Source organism: Neovison vison, chromosome 5, assembly GCF_020171115.1.
Source record: "Neovison vison isolate M4711 chromosome 5, ASM_NN_V1, whole genome shotgun sequence".
NCBI lineage: Eukaryota > Metazoa > Chordata > Mammalia > Carnivora > Mustelidae > Neogale > Neogale vison.
In genome coordinates this window covers 68,753,214-68,779,187 of record NC_058095.1, presented here as the reverse complement: position 1 = coordinate 68,779,187, position 25,974 = coordinate 68,753,214, and the positions used below count along the sequence as shown (strand labels likewise).

At 40.8% G+C, this 25,974-nt stretch overlaps 1 pseudogene; it reads left to right on the top strand.

The window, feature by feature from the left end:
- Positions 1-25,488, top strand: part of LOC122907390 — a 43,775-nt pseudogene extending 18,287 nt beyond the window's left edge.
- Positions 25,489-25,974: the final 486 nt, after the last annotated feature.

The window sequence follows — 25,974 nt, the reverse complement described above, 5'->3', positions numbered from 1 at the left end:
TCTCTTTATATTTTCATTGCTAAAGGAGGCATACATCCAAAATGTGTACATTTTAAGGCATGAAACAAAAGGTACCTGTGTGTTTACTGCCCGATGAAGAAAGAAAATAACCCAAACCCTAGAAATCCCTTTGTCCTCCTTCCACAATCCCATCTCCAAGTTAACTAGGGTTAACTAGTTAACTAGTGTCCCAGATTTTGTGTTACACATTCCCATGCTTTCCTGTATACTTTTGTCTAGCAAGTATCTCTCAGTACTTTCCTTTTTTTTCCCCCCTGAGTGAGAAAGAGAGAACTTGAGCAGGGAGGGGCGGAAGGAGGGAGAGAGAGACTCTCATGCAGACTCCAGGCTGAGTGCAGAGACTTATGTGGAGCTGAGACACCCAGGTTTCCGCCACCACTTTTTTAAAGTACGCTCCACAGCCAGCATGGGGCTGGAACTCAGGACCCTGAGATCAGGAGCTATGGGCTCTACTGTCTGAGTCAGCCGGGTGCCCCTCCCTCAGCACTATCCTATTTTGTTTTATTTGTTTTGATTGGTGCATATCGGGAATCATAATTGATTCATTTTGTCTGCCTTGTTTCTGAGATTCATCCATTTTGATTACTGAGCTATAATTCACTATTTTCACACCTATCTAGCCTTTTCTACTTTGAATATAATATAACTCATTTATCTATCCTACTGATGATGAAAATTTTGCTTCTTCTGATCTGTCTTCCACCTACCCACAGCTCTACCAAATCTGTGCTTAACACAGTCACTGGTATTTCCAAGTGAAGCAAGAACTATTACATCGACACGAGCACCGTTCCCAGTGAGTGCTGAAGACACCTTCCTTGTGCTCACAACCTTCCCTGAGCTACTCTGTGGCCTTATCCTCTTTGACTGCACACCTTCTAAATGCTGGCTGTCCTCAGGGTTGAGTTGTGGGAGCTCCTCTTATGGAGACACCTTCTTCATGGGTGTTCTCATCCATTCCCATGACTTTTAAGTCCTGTGCACTCCCAAGATGCACCCGAAATCCTTCCTCCCCTCTCCATTTCCATGGCCACCACAGCTCCCTGCATGACTACAACATCTTTCCAGCTGAGCTGTGTTCACTCTTGTTCCAGTCTTTCCTGCCATCCTGCAGCAGCCAGAGCAACAGTTCTTAAGTGAGCTGGACAGATCATACCACTCTCTTACTTCAAGTCTTTGAGTGGCTTCCCTTTGTGAGGGGGATAACCCTAAGCTTCCCCTCCACCCATCTTCCAGCATCTACCCTCCTGTTTATTAATGTCTGTCCATTTGTATTCCCTGGAATTTTACAGAAATGGACTCTTTTTGTGGAGGATGCTGACTTCTTTTATTCAATTTAATTTTTTTATTTGATTTAATTTTTGTGATTCATCTATGAATGCAAAAATAGTTTATTTCTCTTTATTCCTCTTTATGTGTCCTTTAAAATGTGAATGCTGAGTAGTCATCAAATGGATATGTCACAATTTGCTGATTCACCTGTTAAAAGACATTTGCTCTGTTTCCTGTTTGTGGCTGTTGAAAACAAAGGTGCATGAACTTTCATGCACAAGTCTTCGTAGGATATATGCTTTTGTTTCTCTTAGTAATTATCTTTGTTTCTGAAGGCTATTTGCCCTAACTTTAGGGCTGTAGGGTGGTAGTTATTTCCATATGTTGAAGATATTATTGTCTTCAGACTTAACATCATTTCTGTTGAGAAGTCAACTATCAATCTTATTGTTCCCCCTTCTGAAAATTATGTATGTCTTTCCCCTCCTGCCCCATTCTGGCCGCTTTTAAGGTTTTCTGCTAATTGTTAGCAGTTTTTAAGGATGTGTCTCTATGTATATGAATATGTTGTTGATTTTTTAAAAAATCCCAAATTGGTGCCTAGCTGGCTCAGTCAGTGGAGTATGTGACTCTTGATCTTAACTTGTGAGTTCAAGCTCCATGTTGGCAAAGAGATTACTCACAAAAAAAGGATAAATAAATAAAAATGAAAATCTAAAAAACAAAAATGTATCTTCTGGAGTTCTTTGAACTTGGAATATTGTATCTTTCTTCAGTTTTGCAAAATTCTCTCCCAATACTTTTAACATCACTTTTATCACTTCTTTTTTTCTTTCCTCTCCTTTTGGTACTCCAATTATGCAGACATTAGACCTGTCTTGTGCTCTATCTCTCTTGTCTTTACTGTCTGTTCTTTTGTGTCTTTATCCTTCAGTGTGGACATTTTCTCCTACAATTTATCTTCCCATTGTACTGACCAATTATTTCTTTGGCTATATTTTATTTTCTGTTAAATTATCTTTTGAAGTTTTTTAAATCAGTTTTTTTTTTGTTTGTTTTGTTTTAGATCTAGAATTTCCGCTTGATTCTTTTTAAAAATAGTGTTACTGCTGAGATTGCCCATCTTGCCCTCTACTCTCTGGCACTCCATGACCACAGTTATTGTCAAGTCTGCGTGTGTTGATGTTATGCCTGCATCTCCTGGGGTCTCTTGCTGATTATTGCTTCCCTCTCAATTGTCAGTAATTTGAAAATGTCTCTTTCATATGCCTGGTTGTGTTTCATTGGATGCTCAGTGTCATGCTTTAAGAAGTCTAGGAATAATTTGATACTCAGGATGGTACCTTCCTCCAAGGAAGACTCACTTTTGCTTCTTGCTGGCATCTGGCAAAGTTAACGAGATTAACTGATTAATTGCATCACAAATCACAGTGATTTGAGGCTGATTTCCAGCCTTTTTGAGGACTTGTCCATGCATTTACCTCCAACAGTTCTGCCCCCTTCCCGGCCACCCTATTCCCCCCACCCCTGCCAAGGCTAATGAGCTGTCCTGAAATTACTTCTCAAATATTAGGACTGGTCCTTCACATTCCTGGAGCAGGCATGGAGTAGGTGATGGTGTGGAGGTGGCAGGAAGGGAATGTAAGTCATGTTTCTAGAAGTTGTCTCCCAGGGCTGCCCCCTGCATCCCTTCACCTCAGGCCGCAGCCACCCCCTCCCATACACATACCCCCACAGGACACGTGCCTCAGTCTCCCCAGTGAGCTCTGTGGTGGTGTAGCTGTTGTTCAGCTTCTGCACTTTGTGGTTTCCTCACTTGCATAGTTACCCCAGGGTTGATTTATGGGAAGGGAGCCAGGAGCCCATGCTCTTCACCATGTTTGCAGGTATCAGAAACTCTTTCCAGTATTTTCATTCACTCCAAGTTACCTTGTGGCCTTGTCAAATTTAGAAATGTGTATGCAGCAGTTTTTGTTCAAAAGGACACAGATTAAAGGTTATCAGTGAATATTGTGCTACTTGTGCTTGTTCCAATTTACAGATGATGAATTACAATAAATAAGACTAAATAAGAAAGGGAACATATTTGAGGCCATTAATTTTAATGTTCAGGGTTTCAATTCTGTTCCTATCACTTGCAAAATGCTGTTGTCTTTTCTGTTTTATATTCCTACTCATCTATTTAATATAATATAAATATTATTTATTTTTAACATTTAGCTTAGCCTGAGTGAAACAGGAAATTTGTCATAATGTAATATATTTCCATACTTTATATTTCAGAACTATTTTACTTTTAATCCAACAAATAATAAAGAACTGGTGAGCAACAGTAGAACACAGTAATATATTATTTGTGGGTAAGTAGAAATATTTTGATTTGTCTTAAATGTAGGGACAAGTATATGTTCATTCCCCAAGTACAGATGTTTTGGTAATGTAACCATACAGTATCTACTTAGGAAGCAATAAATATGTGTTAAAATGTTTTGATTTAATTATAGCATTTACTTTAGTCTCATTGGAAACTAGTGTATTAAGTCAGTAGCAGATAATTTTTTTAAATTTATTTTTTATTTATTTTCGGCATAACAGTATTCATTATTTTTTCACCACATCCAGTGCTCCTTGCACTCCATGCTCTCTGTAATACCCACCACCTGGTACCCCAACCTCCTACCCACCCATCAATTTAAACCCCTCAGATTGTTTTTTAAAGTCCATAGTCTCTCAGGGTTCACTTCCCCTTCCAATTTCCCCCAACTACCTTCTCTTCTCTAACTCCCCATGTCCTCCATGCTATTTGTTATGCTCCACAAATAAGTGAAACCATATGATAATTGACTCTCTCTGCTTGACTGATTTCACTCAGCATAGTCTCTTCCAGTCCCGTCCATGTTGCTGCAAAAGTTGGGTATTCATCCTTTCTGATGGAGGCATAATACTGCATAGTGTATATGGACCACATCTTCCTTATCCATTCATCCATTGAAGGGCATCTTGGTTCTTTCCACAGTTAATTTAAATTTCATTTAATTTTTTAAAGTAATGAGGCAAATATTTATTTGAATGTATTTAACATGTTTAAAAAATACAGCATTTTTTCAAGACCTTGGTTTTTACCCCTTTTAGAAAGGAATTAGCAAACAGATCAGCAATGTATATACTGACACAGGGAAGAATCATGAGATTAAAAAAACATCAAACTTAAACATAAAATTACCACATGACCCAGCAATTCCTAAATCCAAAGGAATTTAAAACAGGCATTCAGACAAATACAAACATAAAAACATTCATAGCAGCAGTATAATTGTCAGTAGTCAAAAGGTATAAGCAAACCACATGTCCTGCAGCTAAGGAATGCATAAACAAAATGTGGTCCTTCCATACAATGGACTATGATTCGGCCATAAAAAGGAACGAGGCACTGACACCCACTACGACATGGATGAACCTCTTATACATCATGGTAAAGGAAAGAAGCCATACACAAAAAAACATGTGCTGTATGAGTCCATCGATGTGAAATGTCTGGAAGCGGAGACTCCATTGAGACAAAGTACAGAATGGTGGTTGTTGGGCCTAAGAGAGGGGCATGCATGACAACTTAATGGAGGGGGTCTTCCTTTTGGGGTGATGAAAATGTCCTGAACTAGACAGAGGGGATGGTGCCCAGCATTGTTAGTGTACTAAGTGTCCCCCATTTGTACACTTTAAAATGACTGATGGTCGGAATGCCTGGCTGGCTCAGTCAGTGGGGCACGTGGCTCTTGATCTTGGAGTTGTTTGGTGTCGAGATTACATCAAAATAAAATCGTTATTTATTTATTTCTTTATTTATTAAGATTTTATTTATGTATTTGACAGAGATCACAAGTAGTCACAAGAGGCGGAGGGGGAAGCAGGCTCCTTGCTGAGCAGGGAGCCCAATGTGGGGCTCAAACCCAGGACCCTGAAGGCAGAGGCTTAACCCACTGAGCCACCAGGGCACCCCTCAAAATAAAATCTTTATAATTAATTGAATTTATATTTTCAAAATATTTAAAGCATAAAATCTATTAAAAATAATAAAATGATTAATGGTTAATTTTATGTTATGTGAACTTTACCTCAATTGAAAATGCAAAACAGAAACAAAAACACTGATTCAGTCACCAATTTTCAGTGCTAGTTATAACTTCTGGTACTTATTGTAGCTTTAATGACTTAGAAATGTAGCATTCAAATTTTCATTTACTACCATTTAAAGTCAAAATCATTTGTGGCATTTTTTAAAAACATATTTGCTTTTCTTTCCGAATGCTTTCAGATGTTCCCTGAGGCAGGTTCTCTTATCTGAGGAGGTTGCAAAGCTCTGACCCTGTTTAGATGCATTCCTTTTGATTTTGTGGTTATAATAGTTCTTTGTTTTAGAAACCAGGTCTTTTTGTAGTAGTGATTATTTTTCTGTACCCCTCAGTATGAAGAGGAAGATATACTTGCTCACAGTGCCCACGTTTAACAGAAAAAGTGAGTAATGCTTCCTGCATTTTTATATGTCAGATGTTGTAGAGAGTAAATATGTGTAAGCTTAGTCACTTCAGGCTACTCTTTGTTTGTCTTTATAGTACACCATGGGCAAATCACTGGACATTTTTACTTGGGTCCTTTATTGTATTGAATTGTCAGCTGAAAATAATGGAACCATTGTTCAAAATAAAATATTATGTAAAAGAAAATACCCCCAAAAAAGTGATGCCTGTACTAATATATGTGTGCATATGACAAAGAATGAAAAGTTAGTTCGGAGTGATATAATAAAGAGTTGAATGTGAGTGGCTCATTTTTAGGCTACCCAGTTCTCAGAATAATAAAACATGATCTACATATTTAGACGTTTCAGAGCCAGTACAAAGGTGGTGCATCAGATGCATCAGGCAAGTTATCTTTCCTGCCTGCTCACCTGGAGCCATTGTCGCATCTGAGGTGGACCTCGGGTCCCGTTTCCTGCCACAATTTCTGCATTTGACACCCATGTAAGCTGCCCTCAGTGAGCACCTGATGGTGTTTCTTCTGCTTCCTTTCTTCAATCTTGGTAGGATTTATATAAATTTAGTTTTAAGAGGGCATGCAAAAAAAATTTTGAGATGGATGAATACAAAGATGATTCTGTCCAAACCTCTTTTTCATAAGTCAAAGTTATCAAACAATAAAGTCAATTCTCATTATGTGTGGCAGTTAAGTTTCACAAAGTCTCTGCAGATCTCAGCGAATACAAAATCATTGGTCCTAGGAGAAGTATAGGATTAGATTCCTGCCAGCCTTGGGTCATAGCAGTTTCCCCCACAGATAGATACATAACCTTGTCTTATGTGTGTTTTCTTTTGAAGACACCGTATTTAATACATAATGTTAATGCATTAGCGCTGACTCACAGCCAACAGCTCTGAAACGCATACCTGAATGACGTTTATCTAACTCAGGTATATTCTCTGGAAGGTACGTCATTAGACTGCCTTTCAGTACCATGTTTGCATTAGTTTAAATACTGCTCTCACCAAGTAAAAACACCTCAAAAACATGACCCACACGGTAGTAAGCAGACCCTGGAAAGACACTTGTTTACAGTTTGAAAGCTGGAATAAGAAGGCAGCGCATGTCTTCACTGGACTCAGCTAGGATCGTGTGCACAGGAAGAGTCAGATTTTTGCCACTCCGCATTTGCACGTGCCTACAAACCATCATGAAGGGGCCACAAGGGTTGATTTTGGGGTTATAAATTGTAGCGAGTAGGTGAGTTTGCAAATACAGAACCCACAAGTCACGACAATGTCTTGTAAGGAAATAGAGCAGCTCTTAGGAAGAACTTGATGGCCTCCCTTGACCAGTGATTGTTTTTTGACCCTCCTGTGCTCAGGGCAGAAAATGTGAGCCCGAGGATCTTCTCTGTGTTGTTAGAGAAGGGGGCAGCAAACTTGCTGTATCACATGGCAAATGAAGGCATTTCTCTGATTGATTCATTCACTGTACATTCATTGTGGGGTGCCACTCACCTCTCTGGGTTCTTTCTACATTTTGTCTCCAAGACATTGCCTAAGAAAGATGGCTCTTGTGCCTTATTTTATGTAGTACAGATTTCATGAGGTGTCTGGGGCATGTCTGTGTACAGTACTTAATTTCTACTGATGGGAAACTAGTTTATGGGAAAGGTTTATAGTTATAAGACGGGAATAATTATTTTGTAATATCTTACAACTGGAGCATGCTTTTGCACAAGACAGACATTAGTCCCTTTTATCATTCTCTAAAACCTCAGTAAGAGAAGTTGAATAGATATAAACAAGTGGTTAAACACTTTTTCATTTGCTTGAAGCAAACAGTTTAATGAACCCCGTGCACAGCCCTTCACTTGCTCCTAGCAAATCTTCAGAGGTTCAGAACGGCCTGCACCATGGCAATTCATGGGGAAGAGATTTCCTAGTGATTGTTTTTTTTTATTTTTATCTTTTTTCCTACTGTAAATCAATGTAATTTATAAAATATGCCATACTGACAAATGCTTTGTTTTATACTACTGACAAATGCTTTGTTTTATATTTATCACCAACGTAATGTGTAATCTGTCTTATGAAAGGCAGACCTTCAACAAGCTTCTGGGAAAATTTAGCCAGTCAGTCTTTCATTTGAATTTAACACAAATACTTTCCATGACAACGGAAGGGAAGCTGGTTGTCTGGGACATCCACTGCCCACCATAGCCTACCTCCGCCACTGTGGGCTTTTCTCAAATCACACCTTGTAAATTGGTCCATTTTCAGAAAGAGGGCATCACTTGTGCTCACTACAGTGGATCTGTAATTAACTTAATAAAAAAAGCAGATATCAGTGATTGCCAAAGTATATTACAACCCTTTTGGATGTATACACCTATTTTGTATATTCAGTGAATATTTCTGGAGAAAGTCCTTATTAACTGGGAATATTTGGTGCCTCTGAGGAAAAGAACAGAGAAGAGGAATCAAGGGTGGGGTTGGCTTCACCTCTTCTCATGATCCCATTTGTACTAATTGGTTTGCTTTAAAAAATATATATATTTTTTATAAACATATAATGCATTATTAGCCCCAGGGGTACAGGTCTGTGAATCGCCAGGTTTACATACTTCCCAGCACTCTCCATAGCGCATACCCTCCCCAATGTCCAAAACCACACCACCCTCTCCTTACCCCTCTCCCCCCAGCAACTCTCAGTTTGTTTTGTGAGATTAAGAGTCTCTTATGGTTTGTCTTCCTCCCAATCCCATCTTGTGTCATTTATTCCTTCCTACCCCACAAACCTCCCACATTGCATCTCCACTTCCTCATATCGGGGAGATCATATGGGAGTTGTCTTCTTTCCAACTGACTTATTTTGCTAAGCATAATACTCTCTAGTTCCATCCATGTCATCGCAAATTGCAAGAATTCATTAGTTTTGATGGCTGCTATATATATATATCTCACATCTTCTGTATCCATTCATCTGTTGATGGATATCTAGGTTCTTTCCATAGTTTGGGATTGTGGACATTGCCGCTATAAATATTAGGGTGCACCTTCGGATCACTACGTTTGTATCTTTAGGGTAAATACCCGGTAGTGACATTGCTGGGTCAGAGGGTAGCTCTATTTTCAACTTTTGGAGGAACCTCCATGCTCTTTTCCAGAGTGGTTGCACCAGCATGCATTCCCACCAACAGTGTAGGAGGATTCCCCTTTCTCTGCATCCTCGCCAGCATCTGTCATTCCCTGACTTGTTAATTTTAGCCATCCTGACTTGTGTGAGGTGCTATTTCATTGTGGTTTTGATTTGTATTTCCCTGATGCCGAGTGATGTGGAGCACTTTTTCATGTGTCTGTTGGCCATCTGGATGTCTTCTTGGCAGAAATGTCTGTTCATGACCTCTGCCCATTTTTTTCCAATTTATTTATTGTCAGAAAAACAGTATTCATTATTTTTTCACCACACCCAGTGCTCCATGCAAGCCGTGCCCTCTGTAATACCCACCACCTGGTACCCAACCTCCCACCCCCCCGCCACTTCAAACCCCTCAGATTGTTTTTCAGAGTCCATAGTCTCTCATGGTTCACCTCCCCTTCCAATTTACCAAAAGCACATACCCTACACAATATCCATAACCCTACCCCCCTTCTCCCAAACCCTCCCCCCAGCAACCCACAGTTTGTTTCATGAGATTAAGTCACTTATGGTTTGTCTCCCTCCCTATCCCATCTTGTTTCATGGATTCTTCTCCTACCCACTTAAGCCCCCATGTTGCATCACCACTCCCTCATATCAGGGAGATCATATGATAGTTGTCTTTCTCCGCTTGACTTATTTCGCTAAGCATGATACGCTCTAGTTCCATCCATGTTGTTGCAAATGGCAAGATTTTGTTTTTTTGATGGCTGCATAGTATTCCATTGTGTATATATACCACATCTTCTTTATCCATTCATCTGTTGATGGGCATCTAGGTTCTTTCCATAGTTTGGCTATTGTGGACATTGCTGCTATAAACATTCGGGTGCATGTGCCCCTTTGGATCACTACGTTTGTATCTTTAGGGTAAATACCCAGTAGTGCAATTGCTGGGTCATAAGGCAGTTCTATTTTCAACATTTGAGGAACCTCCATGCTGTCTTCCAGAGTGGTTGCACCAGCTTGCATTCCCACCAACAGTATAGGAGGGTTCCCTTTTCTCCGCATCCTCGCCAGCATCTGTCATTTCCTGACTTGTTGATTTTAGCCATTCTGACTGGTGTGAGGTGATATCTTATTGTGGTTTTTATTTGTATTTCCCTGATGTCGAGTGATATGGAGCACTTTTTCATGTGTCTGTTGGCCATCTGGATGTCTTCTTTGCAGAAACGTCTGTTCATGTCCTCTGCCCATTTCTTGATTGGATTATTTGTTCTTTGGGTGTTGAGTTTGTTAGGTTCTTTATAGATTTTGGACACTGGTCCTTTATCTGATATGTTGTTTGCAAATATCTTCTCCCATTCTGTCAGTTGTCTTTTGATTTTGTTAACTGTTTCCTTTGCTGTGCAAAAGCTTTTGATCTTGATGAAATCCCAATAGTTCATTTTTGCCTTTGCTTTCCTTGCCTTTGGCGATGTTCCTAGGAAGATGTTGCTGCGGCTGAGGTCGAAGAGGTTGCTGCCTGTGTTCTCCTCAAGGATTTTGATGGATTCCTTTCTCACATTGAGGTCCTTCATCCATTTTGAGTCTATTTCTGTGTGTGGTGTAAGGAAATGGTCCAATTTCATTTTTCTGCACGTGGCTGTCCAATTTTCCCAACACCATTTATTAAAGAGGCTGTCTTTTTTCCATTGGACATTCTTTCCTGCTTTGTCAAAGATTAGTTGAGCATAGCGTTGAGGGTCTATTTCTGGGCTCTCTATTCTGTTCCATTGATCTATGTGTCTGTTTTTGTGCCAGTACCATGCTGTCTTGATGATGACAGCTTTGTAATAGAGCTTGAAGTCCGGAATTGTGATGCCACCAACTTTGGCTTTCTTTTTCAATATCCCTTTGGCTATTCGAGGTCTTTTCTGGTTCCATATAAATTTTAAAATTATTTGTTCCATTTCTTTGAAAAAGATGGATGGTACTTTGATAGGAATTGCATTAAATGTGTAGATTGCTTTAGGTAGCATAGACATTTTCACAATATTTATTCTTCCAATCCAGGAGCATGGAACATTTTTCCATTTCTTTGTGTCTTCCTCAATTTCTTTCATGAGTACTTTATAGTTTTCTGAGTATAGATTCTTAGCCTCTTTGGTTAGGTTTATTCCTAGGTATCTTATGGTTTGGGGTGCAATTGTAAATGGGATTGACTCCTTAATTTCTCTTTCTTCTGTCTTGTTGTTGGTGTAGAGAAATGCAACTGATTTCTGTGCATTGATCTTATATCCTGACACTTTACTGAATTCCTGTATAAGTTCTAGCAGCTTTGGAGTGGAGTCTTTTGGGTTTTCCACATAGAGTATCATATCATCTGCGAAGAGTGATAATTTGACTACTTCTTTGCCGATTTGGATGCCTTTAATTTCCTTTTGTTGTCTGATTTCTGAGGCTAGGACTTCTAGTACTATGTTGAATAGCAGTGGTGATAATGGACATCCCTGCCGTGTTCCTGACCTTAGTGGAAAAGCTTTCAGTTTTTCTCCATTGAGAATGATATTTGCGGTGGGTTTTTCATAGATGGCTTTGATGATATTGAGGTATGTGCCCTCTGTCCCTACGCTTTGAGGAGTTTTGATCAGGAAGGGATGCTGTACTTTGTCAAATGCTTTTTCAGCATCTATTGAGAGTATCATATGGTTTTTGTTCTTTCTTTTATTGATGTGTTGTATCACATTGATTGATTTGCGGATGTTGAACCAACCTTGTAGCCCTGGGATAAATCCCACTTGGTCGTGTTTGGAGATTTTTAATGACTGTTTCAATCTTCTTACTGGTTATGGGTCTGTTCAGGCTTTCTATTTCTTCCTGGTTCAATTTTGGTAGTTTATATGTTTCTAGGAATGCATCCATTTCTTCTAGATTGTCAAATTTGTTGGCGTAGAGTTGCTCATAGTATGTTCTTATAATAGTTTGTATTTTATGGTGTTAGTTGTGATCTCTCCTCTTTCATTCATGATTTTATTTATTTGGGTCCTTTTGCTTTTCTTTTTGATACGTCTGGCCAGGGGTTTATCAATTTTATTAATTCTTTCAAAGAACCAGCTCCTAATTTCATTGATTTGTTCTATTGTTTTTTTGGTTTCTATTTCATTGATTTCTGCTCTGATCTTTATGATTTCGCTTCTCCTGCTGGGCTTAGGGTTTCTTTCTTTTTTCCTTTCCAGCTCCTTTAGGTGTAGGGTTAGGTTGTGTACCTGAGACCTTTCTTGTTTCTGGAGAAAAGCTTGTACCGCTATATATTTTCCTCTCAGGACTGCTTTTGTTGTGTCCCACAGATTTTGAACCGTTGTATTTTCATTATCATTTGTTTCCATGGTTTGTTTTCAATTCTTCTTTAATTTCCCGGTTGACCCATTCATTCTTTAGAAGCATGCTGTTTAGTCTCCATGTATTTAGGTTCTTTCCAAACTTCCTCTTGTGGTTGAGTTCTAGCTTCAGAGCATTGTGGTCTGAAAATATGCAGGGAATGATCCTAATCTTTTGATACCGGTTGAGTCCTGATTTAGGACTGAGGATGTGATCTATTCTGGAGAATGTTCCATGTGCACTAGAGAAGAATATGTATTCTGTTGCTCTGGGATGAAATGTTCTGAATATATCGGTGATGTCCATCTCATCCAGTGTATCATTTAAGGCCTTTATTTCCTTGTTGATCTTTTGCTTGGATGATCTGTCCATTTCAGTGAGGGGAGTGTTAAAGTCCCCTACTATTATTGTATTATTGTTGATGTGTTTCTTTGATTTTGTTATTAATTGGTTTATATAGTTGGCTGCTCCCACGTTGGGGGCATAGATATTTAAAATTGTTAGATCTTCTTGCTGGAAAGACCCTTTGAGTATGATATAGTGTCCTTCCTTGTCTCTTACTATAGTCTTTGGCTTAAAATCTAATTGATCTGATATAAGGATTGCCACTCCTGCTTTTTTCTGATGTCCATTAGCATGGTAATTCTTTTCCACCCCCTCACTTTAAATCTGGAGATGTCTTCGGGCTTAAAATGAGTTTCTTGGAGGCAACATATAGATGGGTTTTGTTTTTTTATCCATTCTGATACCCTGTGTCTTTTGATTGGGGCATTTAGCCCATTAACATTCAGGGTAACTATTGAGAGATATGAATTTAGTGCCATTGTATTGCCTGTAAGGTGACTGTTACTGTATATTGTCTCTGTTCCTTTCTGATCTACCACTTGTAGGCTCTCTCTTTGCTTCGAGGACCCCTTTCAGTATTTCCTGTAGAGCTGGTTTGGTGTTTGCAAATTCTTTCAGTTTTTGTTTGTCCTGGAAGCTTTTAATCTCTCCTTCTATTTTCAATGATAGCCTAGCTGGATATAGTATTCTTGGCTGCATGTTTTTCTCGTTTAGTGCTCTGAAAATATCATGCCAGCTCTTTCTGGCCTGCCAGGTCTCTGTGGATAAGTCAGCTGCCAATCTAATACTTTTACCATGGTATGTTACAGACTTCTTTTCCGGGGCTGCTTTCAAGATTTTCTCTTTGTCACTAAGGCTTGTAAATTTTACTATTAGGTGACAGGGTGTGGGCCTATTCTTATTGATTTTGAGGGGCATTCTCTGAACTCCTCAATTTTGATGCTCGTTCCCTTTGCCATATTGGGGAAATTCTCCCCAATAATTCTCTCGAGTATACCTTCTGCTCCCCTCTCTCTTTCTTCTTCTTCTAGAATCCCAATTATTCTAATGTTGTTTCGTCTTATGGTGTCACTTATTTCTCGAATTCTCCCCTCATGGTCCAGTAGCTGTTTGTCCCTCTTTTGCCCAGCTTCTTTATTCTATGTCATTTGGTCTTCTATATCGCTAATCCTTTCTTCTGCTTCATTTATCCTAGCAGTGAGAGCCTCCATTTTTGATTGAACCTCATTAATAGCTTTTTGGATTACAACTTGGTTAGATTTTAGTTCTTTTATTTCTCCAGAAAGGGCTTTTATATCTCTGGAGAGGGTTTCTCTAATATCTTCCATGCCTTTTTCAAGCCCAGCTAGAACCTTGATAACTGTCATTTTGAACTCTAGATCTGACATATTACCAATGTCTGTATTGATTAGGTCCCTAACCTTTGGTACTGCCTCTTGTTCTTTTTTTTTGTTGTGAATTTTTCCGCCTTGTCATTTTGTCCAGCTAAGAGTATATGAAGGAGCAAGTAAAATACTAAAAGGGTGGCAACAATCCCAGGAAAATATGCTTTAACCAAATCAGAAGAGATCCCAAATCGTGAGGGGGGATTTCTTCCCCCTAGGATTGGGTGAGGGATCTCCTCTGATTGGGATCTCCTCTGATTGGGATCTCCCAATCTCTTCTGATTAGGATCTCTTCTGATTTGGGGAAAAAAGAGGTTCAAAAAGAAAGAAAGGAAAAAAAGAATTAAAAAAAAAGAAAACGAATAAAGAAAAGTATAAAAAAGAAAAAAAAATATATATATATTAGATAAACTAGTTAAAAACGTTAAAAAAGAAAAGGGTAAAAGTTAAAAAAATTTTAGCAGAAGAAGAGAAAAAATAATGAAAAAGAAAAAAATTGAATTAACTGCAATCTGAAAAATCACAGGGAGAAATCCATGAATTCCGTGGTTTGTTTTTTCCTCCTCTGGAATTCTGCTGCTGTCCTTGGTATTGAAACTGCACTCCTTGGTAGGTGAACTTGGTCTTGCCTGGATTTCTTGTTGAACTTCTGGGGGAGGAGCCTGTTGTAGTGATTCCCAAGTGTCTTTGCCCCAGGCGGAATTGCACTGCCCTTACCAGGGGCCGGGATGAGTGATCCGCTCGGCTTTGCTTTCAGGAACTTTTGTTCCCTGAGCGCTTTCCGTAGAGTTCTGGAGGACGGGAATACAAATGGCGGCCTCCTGTTCTCTGGCCGGAGTAGCCGTGAGCCCGGGGCCTGCTCCCCAGTGTGCCCTCAGCGAACAGCTCCTAGTAACTCACCTCTGCCTGACCTCCAACTGTGCTCCGAGCTCACCGAGCCTGCGACCGGTTCAAGGCAAACCGAGCTGTGAGCTTATTGTGGGCTCTGTCTCTGCAGCCGGCTTTCCCGTTCCAATATCCGCAAGCTCTGCAACACTCGGACACCCCCAATCCTTCTGTGACCCTGCGAGACCTGAGGCCACGCTGACCCCGCGTGGGCTTCACCCTGGTTTAGCTTCTGGGGCGATGTCCCTCAGTGGAACAGACTTTATAAGTCCTGATTTTGTGCTCCGTTGCTCCACCGCTTGCCAGGAGCCAGCCCCTCCCCCCGGGGTCTATCTTCCCATCGTTTTGGATTCACTTCTCTGCCAGTCCTACATTTCAGAATGTGGTTGTTTTTCTGTTTCTAGAATTGCTGTTCTGCCGATCTGCCGATGGATTTGCAGGTGTTTGCAATCTTTAGATAAGCTCTCTAGTTGATCTCCTGTTAGCTGAAGTAGTCTCAGCCTGCTACTTCTCCGCCATCTTGACTCCTCCCTCTCCTCTGCCCATTTCTTTATTGTATTATTTGTTCTTTGGGTGTTGAATTTGCTAAGCTCTTTATAGATTTTGGATACTAGCCCTATATCTGATATTTTGTTTGCAAATATCTTCTCCCATTCTGTCAGTTGTCTTTTAGCTTTGTTAACTGTTTCTTTTGCTGTGCAAAAGCTTTTGATCTTGATGAAATCCCGATAGTTCATTTTTGCCCTTGCTTCCCTTGCCTTCGGTGAAGTTCCTAGGAAGAAGTTGCTGTGGCTGAGGTCGAAGAGGTTGCTGCCTGTGTTCTTCTCAAGGATTTTGATGGATTCTTTTCTCACACTGAGGTCCTTCCTCCATTTTTAGTCGATTTTCTTGTGTGGTGTAAGGAAATGGTCCAGTTTCATTTTTCTGCCTGTGGCTGTCCAATTTTCCTAACACCATTTGTTGAAGAGGCTGTCTTTTTTTCATTGGACATTCTTTCCTGCTTTGTCAAAGATTAGTTGACTATAGAGTTGAGGGTCTATTTCTGGACTCTCTATTTTGTTCCATTGATCTATGTGTCTGTTTTTGTGCCAGTACCATACTGTTTTTTTTAAAGATTTTATTTATTTGACAGATAGAGAAATCACAAGTAGGCAGAGAGGCAGGCAGAGAGAGAGAGAGAAGAGGAAGCAGGCTCCCTGCGGAGCAGAGAGCCTAACATGGGGCTCGATCCCAGGACCCTGGGATCATGACCTGAACTGAAGGCAGAGGCTTTAAACCACTGAGCCACTCAGGTGCCCCAGTACCATACTGTCTTGATGATGACAGCTTTGTAACAGAGATTGAAATGTAATGGTTTTGCCCCCAACCTTGGCTTTCTTTTTCAATATTTCTCTGGCTATAAAAGTCTTTTCTGGTACCATATAAATTTTAGGATTATTTGTTCCATTTCTTTGAAAAAAATGGATGGGATTTTGATAGGGATTGCATTAAATGTGTAGATTGCTTTAGGTAGCATAGACATTTTCACAATATTTGTTCTTCCACTCCATGAGCATGGAACATTTTTCCATTTCTTTTTGTCTTCCTCAATTTCTTTCATGAGTTCTTTATAGTTTTCTGAGTATGGATCCTTGCCTCTTTGGTTAGGTTTTTTCCTAGGTATCTTACGGTTTTGGGTACAATTATAAATGGGATTGACTTCTTAATTTCTCTTTCTTCTGTCTTGTTGTTGGTGTAAAGAAATGTAACTGATTTCTGTGCATTGATTTTGTATCCTGACACTTTACTGCATTCCTGTACAAGTTCTAGCAAATGTGGAGTGGAGTCTTTGGGTTTTCCACATATAGTATCATATCAACTGCAAAGAGTGATAGTTTGACTTCTTCTTTGCTGATTTGGATGCCTTCAATTTCTTTTTGTTGTATGAAGGCTGAGGCTAGGACTTCTAGTACTATGTTGAATATCAGTGGTAATGGATATCCTTGCCGTGTTCCTGACCTTAGCAGAAAAGCTCTGTTTTTCTCCATTGAGAATGATATTTGCAGTGGGTTTTTCATAAATGGCTTTGATGATATTGAGGTTTGTGCCCTCTATCCCTAAACTTTGAAGAGTTTTGATCAAGAAGGGATGCTGTACTTTGTCAAATGCCTTTTCAGCATCTATTGAGAGTATCATATGGTTCTTGTTCTTTGTTTTATTAATGTATTTTTATCACATTGATTGATTTGCAGATATCAAACCAACCTTGCAGCCCTGGGATAAATCCCACTTGGTTGTGGTGAATAATCCTTTTAATTTTCTGTTGGATCCTATTGGCTAGTATTTTGGTGAGAATTTTCACATCTCTGTTCATCAAGGATATTGGTCTGTAATTCTCTTTTTTGATGGAATCCTTGTCTGGTTTTGGAATCAAGGCCATGCTGGCCTCATAAAATGATTTTGGAAGTTTTCCTTCCATTTCTATTTTTTTTAACAGTTCCAGGAGAATAGGAATTAATTCTTCTTTAAATGTTTGGTAGAATTCCCCTGGAAAGCTCTTTGACCCTGGGCTCTTGTTTGTTTGGAGATTTTTGATGATGGTTTCAATCTCCTTACTGGTTATGGGTCTGTTCAGGTTTACTATTTCTTCCTGGTTCAGTTGTTGTTGTTTATATGTCTCTAGGAATGCATCCATTTCTTCCAGATTGTCAAATTTGCTGGCATTGAGTTGCTCATAATATGTTCTTATAATTGTTTGTATATCTTTGTTTTGGTTGTGATCTCTCCTCTTTCATTCATGATTTCATTTATTTGGGTCCTTTCTCTTTTCTTTTTGATAAGTCTGTCCAGGGTTTTATCAATCTTATTAATTCTTTTGAAGAACCAGCTCCTAGATTCATTGATTTGTTCTATTGTTTTTCTGATTTCTATTTCATTGATTTCTGCTCTGATCTTTGTGATTTCTCTTCTCCTGATGGGTTTAGGCTTTCTCTGCTTTTCTTTATCCAGCTCCTTTAGGTGTAGGGTTGGGTTGTTCATTGGAGAACTTTCTTGTTTCTTGAGGAAGGTTTGTATCACTATATATTTTCCTCTTAGGACTGCATTTGCTGTGTCGCACAGATTTTGAACCATTCTGTTTTCATTATCATATGTTTCCATGAGTTTTTTTCATTTCTCCTTTAATTTCCTGGTTGACCCATTCATTCTTTAGAAGGATGCTCTTTAGTCTCCATGTATTTGGGTTCTTTTCAAATTTCCTGTTATGATGGAGTTCTAGCTTCAGAGCAGTGATCTGAAAATATGCAGGGAATGATCCCAATCTTTTGATACCACTTGAGACCTGATGTATGGCCCAGGATATCATCTATTCTGGAGAATGTTCCATGTGAACTAGAGAAGAATGTGTATTCTGTTACTTTGGGATGGAATGTTATGAATAGATCTGTGATATCTATCTGGTCCAGTGTGTTATTAAGACCTTTATTTCCTTGTTGATATTTTGCTTGGATGATCTGTCCATTTCAGTGAGGGGAGTGTTAAAGTCCCCTACTATTTTTGTATTATGGTCGATGTGTTTTTTTGATTTTGTTCTTAATTGGTTTATATAGTTGGCTGCTCCCATGATAGGGGCATAGATATTTAAAATTGTTAGATCTTCTTTCTGGACAGACCCTTTGAGTATGATATAGTGTCCTTCCTTGTCTCTTACTATAGTCTTTGGCTTAAAATCTAATTGATCTGATATAAGGATTGCCACCCCAGCTTTCTTTTGATGTCCATTAGCATGGTAAATTGTTTTCCACCCCATCACTTTAAATCTGGAGGTGACTCTGGGTCTGAAATGAGTTTCTCATAAACAACCTATTGATTTTTTTAAATCCATTCTGATACCCTGTGTCTTCTGATTGGGGCATTTAGTCCATTTACATTCCAGGTAACTATTGAGAGATATGAATTTAATGCCATTGTATTGCTTCTACAGTGACTATTACTATATATTGTCTCTGTTCCTTTCTGGTCTACTATTTTTAGGCTCTCTCATTGCTTAGAGGACCCCTTTCAATATTTTCTGTCGAACTAGTTTGGTGTTTACAAATTCTTTGTTTTTGTTTGTCCTGAAAGGTTTTTTTTTTTTAAAGATTTTATTTATTTTATTTGACAGACAGAGATAACAAGTAGGCAGAGAGGCATGCAGAGAGAGAGGGAGGAGGAAGCAGGCTCCCTGCTGAGCAGAGAGCCCGATGCGGGGCTCGATCCCAGGATCCTGGGATCATGACCTGAGCCGAAAACAGAGGCTTTAACCCACCAAGCCACCCAGGTGCCCCTGTCCTGAAAGGTTTTTAATCTCTCCTTCTATTTTCAATGATAGCTTAGCTGGATATAGGATTCTTGGCTTCATATTTTTGTCATTTAGTGCTCTGAATATATCATGCCAGTTCGTTCTGGCCTGCCAGGTCTCTGTTGATTAATCTGCTGTTAATCTATTGTTTTTACAATGGTATGTTACAGACTTCTTGTCCTGTGATGCTTTAAGGATTTTCTCTTTGTCTCTAAGACTTGTCAATTTTACTATTATATGACAGGGTGTGGAGCTATTCTTACTGACTTTGAGTGGGGGTTCTCTCCTAGAAACTCCTGGATTTTGATGCTTTTTCCCTTTCCCATATTAGGGAAATTCTCTACTATAATTCTCTCCAATATATCTTCTGCTCCCCCTCTCTTTCTTCTTCTTCTGGAATCCCAATTATTCTGACGTTGTTTCATCTTACGGTATCACTTATCTCTCGATTTCTCCCCTCGTGGTCCAGTAGTTGTTTGTCTCTCTTTTGCTCAGCTTCTTTATTCTCTGTCATTTGGTCTTCTATATCACTAATTCTCTCTTCTGCCTCATTTATCCTAGCAGGGAGAGCCTCCATTTTTTTATTGCACTTCATTATCAGCGTTTTTGAGTTCAACTTGGTTAGGTTTTGTTCTTTTATTTCTCCAGACAGCATTTCTCTAATAACTTTCATGCCTTTTTCAAGCCTGGATAGCATCTTGGGAATCATAATTCTGAACTCTAGATCTGACATATTACCAATGTCTGTATTGATTAGGTCCCTAGCCTTTGGTACTGCCTATTGTTCTGTTTTTTTCTTTTTTTGTGTGTGTGGTGAGTTTTTCTGCCTTGTCATTTTAATCCAGATAAGAATATATGAAGGAGCGAATAAAATACTAAAAGGGTGGCAAAGACCACAGGAATGTGTGCTTTAACCAAATCAGAAGAGACCCCAAACCATGGGGGGAAGAAAGCAGGTAAAAAGAAGATCAGAAAAAAAAATTAAACAGTAAGCAAACAAATATATATATATATATTAGACTGTTGAATAGAACAGGGTCACCCACTTAATTTTGGGAGTATTTTGGTCTCTTAGAAGAAACCACCTCCCAAAATTTTAAAGAATGAAAAACATAAGGGTAAACACAATGAAGGGATGGAATATGGTTATAAAGATGAAAAAAATTTTTAAGTTTCTATAAAAGAAGTTGATAAGGATAAATTGGTTGGGAGAATAAAGAAAAAGAAATTGGAGACAATTTGCTCAGGCTGGAAACTATAACAAAGCCCTGTGCTAGATTTAGGGTGTATTTTGATCTATTAGAAGTTGTAACCCATATTTTTTTTAGAAGAAAAAACCCTATGTGTAAACAAAAAATAAAGTTAGATATAATGAAGGATAAAATATGGTTTTAATAATGAAGGTCCAATTTTTTATGAAAGGTATTGTTAAGAGAAACTAGTTAAAAACGTTAAAAGAGGAAGGGGTAAAAGTTAAAAAAATCTAGTAGAAGAAAAAAATAAAATTAAATAAACTTACTAAGTTTGCAAGACTAAAGAATCATGGGGAGAAAACCATGGATTCCCTGCTTTGCTTTCTCCTCCTCTGGAATTCCGCTGTTCTCTTGGTATATGAACTTGGTCTTTGCTGGATTTCTTGTTGACCTTCTGGGGGAGGGGCATATTATAGTGATTCTCAAGTGTCTTTGCCCAAGGTGGAAATGCACTGCCTTTACCAGGGGTAAGGTTAAGTTATCCGCTCGGGTTCACTGTCCCTGAATGCTTTCTGTAGAGTTCCAGGAGTCAGGAATGAAAATGGTGGCCTCCCAATCTCTGGCCCAGAGGAGCCGAGAGCTTGGGGCACTACTCCTCAGTGCGCCCTCAGAGAAAAGAGCTCAATCACTCCCATCTCCCTGGCCTCCAACCTGTGACCAAACTTCTCTGTCTCTGGCACACGGCCCTGCCTGGAGTCTCTGAACCCCGCCAATCCCTGCGTTCTTCCAGGTGGGTCTCCCCAGATCTTGTGGGGTCCCTGCTCACAGAGCAGTGGCCTGTGCCACAGATGACAATAAGGTAACCCTGAGCAGAGAGCTCGCTCCTCGACTCCATCTCTGTAGCCGGCTTCCCCACTCTAATACCTATGAGCTCTGCAACACTCAGATAGCCCCCATCCTTCTGTGAGACTGAGGGACCTGAGGCCATGCTCTGCTGGCATGGGCTTCACCCCGGCTTAGCCTCTGGAGCAATGTCACTCAGTGGAGCAGACTTTTAAAAGTTCTGATTTTGTGCTCCATTGCTCTGCCGCTAGCCGGGAGCCGGCTCCTCCCCCTGCGGTCTATCTCCCCATCGCTTTGGAGTCAATTCTCTGCTGGCCCTACCTTACAGAAAGTGGTCAATTTTCTGTTTCTAGAATTGCTGCTCTTCTTCTATTAGGTCTCCTGTTGGATTTGTAGGTGTTTGGGATGGTTTGATAAGCTATCTTGCTGATCTACTGCTATCTGATGTTGTCTCAGCCTGCTACTTCGCCATCTTGAGTCCTCCCTGGATTGCCTTTTTTTTTTTTTCACGTATTACTTTTAAAGAGCCCCTTTGTATTGGTGAAACAAAAACTTGCTTTTTTCCTTCCACACTCATTAGAGTCATTTTAACTATAAATATTATGTACTTTAATTTTAAGGAAATGACATGAATAACTATATTGTTTCTTCTGATTACAAAACAACACTTACCCATTATGAAAATATGAAATACAACAGAACTTTATAAAGTTTGCTGACTGAAGAGGCTGTGGGGCCTCAGAGAGGGTCATTAAAGGCCTTGGTCTCAGACAGAAAGGGGTTCACATTCCAGACATAGCCTTGCCTTGCTGAATGACTCGGGGCAAGGGACTTAACTTGGCTGAGCCTCCATTTTTCCACGTGCAAAATGGGCATGGTGACACTCTCCCTCAGAGTGATTTTATGAGAATTTTTGTGAGACAAGCCACATAAAACTCTAGCTCCTTGTCTGGCACAGGGGAGCTCTAGATGAAATCATCATTATTAGTATGCTTGAGAAGTTCCCGACAGGGACCGAGGACTCTCCCTCATGACAGGGACCATGCACATGTGTTTGGAGTCACAGTGCTGTCTGCTTTTCAAAAGCCCTACTTTTTTTTTTTTCATTTCCTTTAATACAGAGAGCGGTGAGGTCCTGGCATGTCTTTACAAAGAGAAATGCAAATTGTCCTCATTCGGGGGTGTGGAAAATACAGTAGAAGAATTGCAGCTGATGATGAATCAGCCTTTAATTAGTTGGGGGGCTAGGGCCCAGTGAAGACCAGGCCTGGACTCCCCTCTCTCCATGGTAAATAAAACCCAGCCAGGACCAGGGAGCCCACCAAGGATCTTGAAAACACTTGGCCTGTTTTGCCATTTCTTTCAAGCAGACAGCAGTGAAAGGTGTTCTCACCAATTACTCTGCTCACCTGCCTTGCTGATCAATCAGAAAATGCATTTAATCACTTTGCATCTATAAGAGGATCCCCCATTCTGCCCCCCACCATGATTAGACTTATGCCAGAAGCTTAAAAAAAAAAACATTTGGGATGGATCTGGGAATTGGAAATAAAAGCCATTATATCACAGGACACTGCCTTTGGCCATGACCACTGGACAGGGTTTTATATGGCTCTGAGAGCAGTGACCTCCTGTAAAGTGGACTGTGTGCTTTTGCCAAGATGTGTGATTTCAGAGGGCTGTTGGATGGACTCTGTTGTCCTCTGTGGTCTCGTGGCAGAGAATATCAATCAACGCCCATTGCCACTGCATATGGCTGATGGGAGAGGGCAGGGAGAGGAGAGCAAGACAGAGCGTGTGCTCTGCATTAGGTAACCCTGGGTCCCTGCACAGTCTAGCCACAGGGCTTGATGGGGCTGCCATGTGTAAGTCGGTCCCCAGTGGTATTTGGGATATACTTTTACTGAAAGATTACTACTTGTTTTACTGAAATTCAAATTTCATTGGGCATCCTGCATTTTTTATTTGCTAAATCTGGCAACCCCAGGCCTTGAGCAAATTTCTCAACTTCTTTGAGCCTTAGTTTCCCAGATGTAAAGTGGAACGACTGTAAAATCAGCCACAGTGTTAGAGTGAAATTTGTACAACACCTGGATTCCAGAGCTGGACATAAAATGAGCTGTTCAGGAGATGGTACTTACTACTGTTAGTTCCCAAACAGATGTTTTTGTCCATTTCAGCTATATTGTCACAGGTGATAATAAAGGTAACATTAAGTTCTACGATTATACCCTGTCCATTGTTACCTGGTAAAGCAACATCAGACTGAGCTCCATAATGATCCTGTCATTTTCCAAGGTCCCAACAGCTCCCCCCACCGAAAAATCAAACTATCCTCCAGACTGCACTCTAAAAGGTGAACTTTTGATTGTAAGGTAACTTGCTAATGAATCTAGGGCACCTGGGTGGCTCAGTGAGTTAATCCTCTGCCTTCAGCTCAGGTCGTGATCCCAGAATCCTGGGATCGAGCCCCATATAAGGCTCCCTGCTCAGCAGGCAGCCAACCTCCCCGTCTCCATCTACCTGCCTCTTTGCCTACTTGTGACCTCTCTCTCTCTCTGTGTCGAATAAATTTCAAAAATCTTAAATAAATAAATAATAAAAATGAATGGTAAAATAAATTAAAAAGTAAAATTAATAAAATAAAATGAATAATTTGCAAATAAAATATTAAAATTATTTAAAATAATAATAAAACTAATAAGAAAATAAATAAATTGATAATTGCCCAGGTTACATTTCAAAGCAGAATTTTCAGGACACCCGACTGGTTCAGTGTGTTAAGCATCTGCCTTCTCAGGTCATGAGGCCGGCGTCCTGGAATGGAATCCCGCATTGGGCTTGCTGCTCAAAGGGGAGTCTGCTTCTCCCTCTGCTCGGTCCCTCCCCCATACTCGTGCTCTCCATCTCTCTCTGACAAATATGTAAATAAAATCTTTAAAAAAATTTCAAGGCAGAATTTTAGAAATAACCTCTAAAAAGTAGAGCTGCCCGGATGGCTCATGCGGTGGAGTGTGTGATGATTGGTCTCAGGGTTGTGAGTTTGAGTGCCCCCTGGGTGTAGAGATGGAATAAGGCATGAGAAATAACCTCTAAAAACAAAGAATTTTGTCATTTTTCTCTACGGATAGATAAAAATCTATATCCACATTATAAAAATATGTGAGCCATGTTATGTTGGGACTCCCATTACTGAACAATTGGAAAGCATGTTCAAATACAGAGGATCTTTGATCAAAGCAAACTGTTGGACTATTACTGGTGGGATTACAGTTCAGGATTTCAGAAACCCACCTCCAAGGCTTCCCATATGAGGTGGGAGTTTGTCCTGCTACTCCAAGAACACAGCTCGCTCCTGGCCCCGGGGGAATCGTTTTCAGCAGCAAAACGCCAGGCCAAGTTTTCAGCCTCCTGTGCCCCCGGCAGCATGTCTGTGGCCTCAGAAACTGTCATTGCTTGAAGTTTCTCTGTGTGCACCTGGTGTGGGTTGGGCCGTGAGCAGATGAAAGCTCTGGTACTAGGCCAGCCCTGGACACAGGGAAGGGTAGATGCCACCCACTCATGCAAGCAGGTACAGGGTCCCACCAAACTGCTATGCAGATGAGGAAGAGACTGACTAGGACACAGCGGGGGTGATCTGCCCACTGGGGACCTGACATGCAGCCAGGAGGAAGGGCAGGATCTAGATGGCCTCACTGTATCCCTAGGTCGCTGCTCCTCCCCTCTTTCCTATCTGCCCTGTGTCTCAGTGTGTGCGTGTGTGTGTGCGTGCATGTGTGTGTGTGTGTGTGTGTGTATGTGTGTGTTGTCAGTCCCCTCTATTTCCTCTCCCCTCCCACCTCCTTCTGCAGTGCTGCCCCTTCTCTGCTTCTCTGTCTGCTTGCTGCCCCATCTTTCCCAACTACCTGCCACTGTGTCCACAGCAGTCAGCATCATCTCTCAGCCCCCAGGCCACCTTTCTTGCATGCTCAGGCCAGCACCCTTAAAGCCCAAGATGTACTTCCTGGGAGAGTGGCAAAAGGGGGCCCTGTGGGGGACAGGGGTACACCCCGCCTATGGGCCACACTGCAAATGTAGCTGTCGGGGTCAGGGCAGGGTACAGGGAATGGGCCCCGCTCAGGCCCCAGTCCCAGTGTGGGGACTGCTCAGCACCTTCTCCCCCTTCCCACCCTTCTCCAGCAAGCTCTAAGACCTGAACGGATGAGGGACAGTGAGGGCCTGAGTTCTAGCCAGGCCTGCAAGCTTCTAGGACCCAGCTCTCAGCATGGACTCAGGGTGGCACCAGCCTACCAGCTGGGTGACCTGGGACAGGCGGTGAATCATCTGCGTGTCTCAGCGTCCCCAACTACAGAACAGGGAAGAAAAGACTCCCTACTTCTTAAAGCGCCTCTGAGGACTCGATAGGGATGAACAGACATGAAGAACTTGGCACGGCAGTTACCTGCAGTCAGTGGTGAGAATTCGGTTCTGAGTGGCAGCAGCAGCAAGAGAGAAAAGCCCAGGGAGCACCGGGATCACAGTTGTAGCTGACAGGCGGGCTTATCACCCATTGCTGTGTGGACCCACACATGCCAGGGGACCCCTGGGGTCTCTGTGAGAGAGTATTACCAGAAACAATTGCCCTTTGGGTTTCAGTGGGTGCTTGTGGGGACTGTCCAAGGAGACTCCACACCGGGTGCTGTCAGAAAGTAAA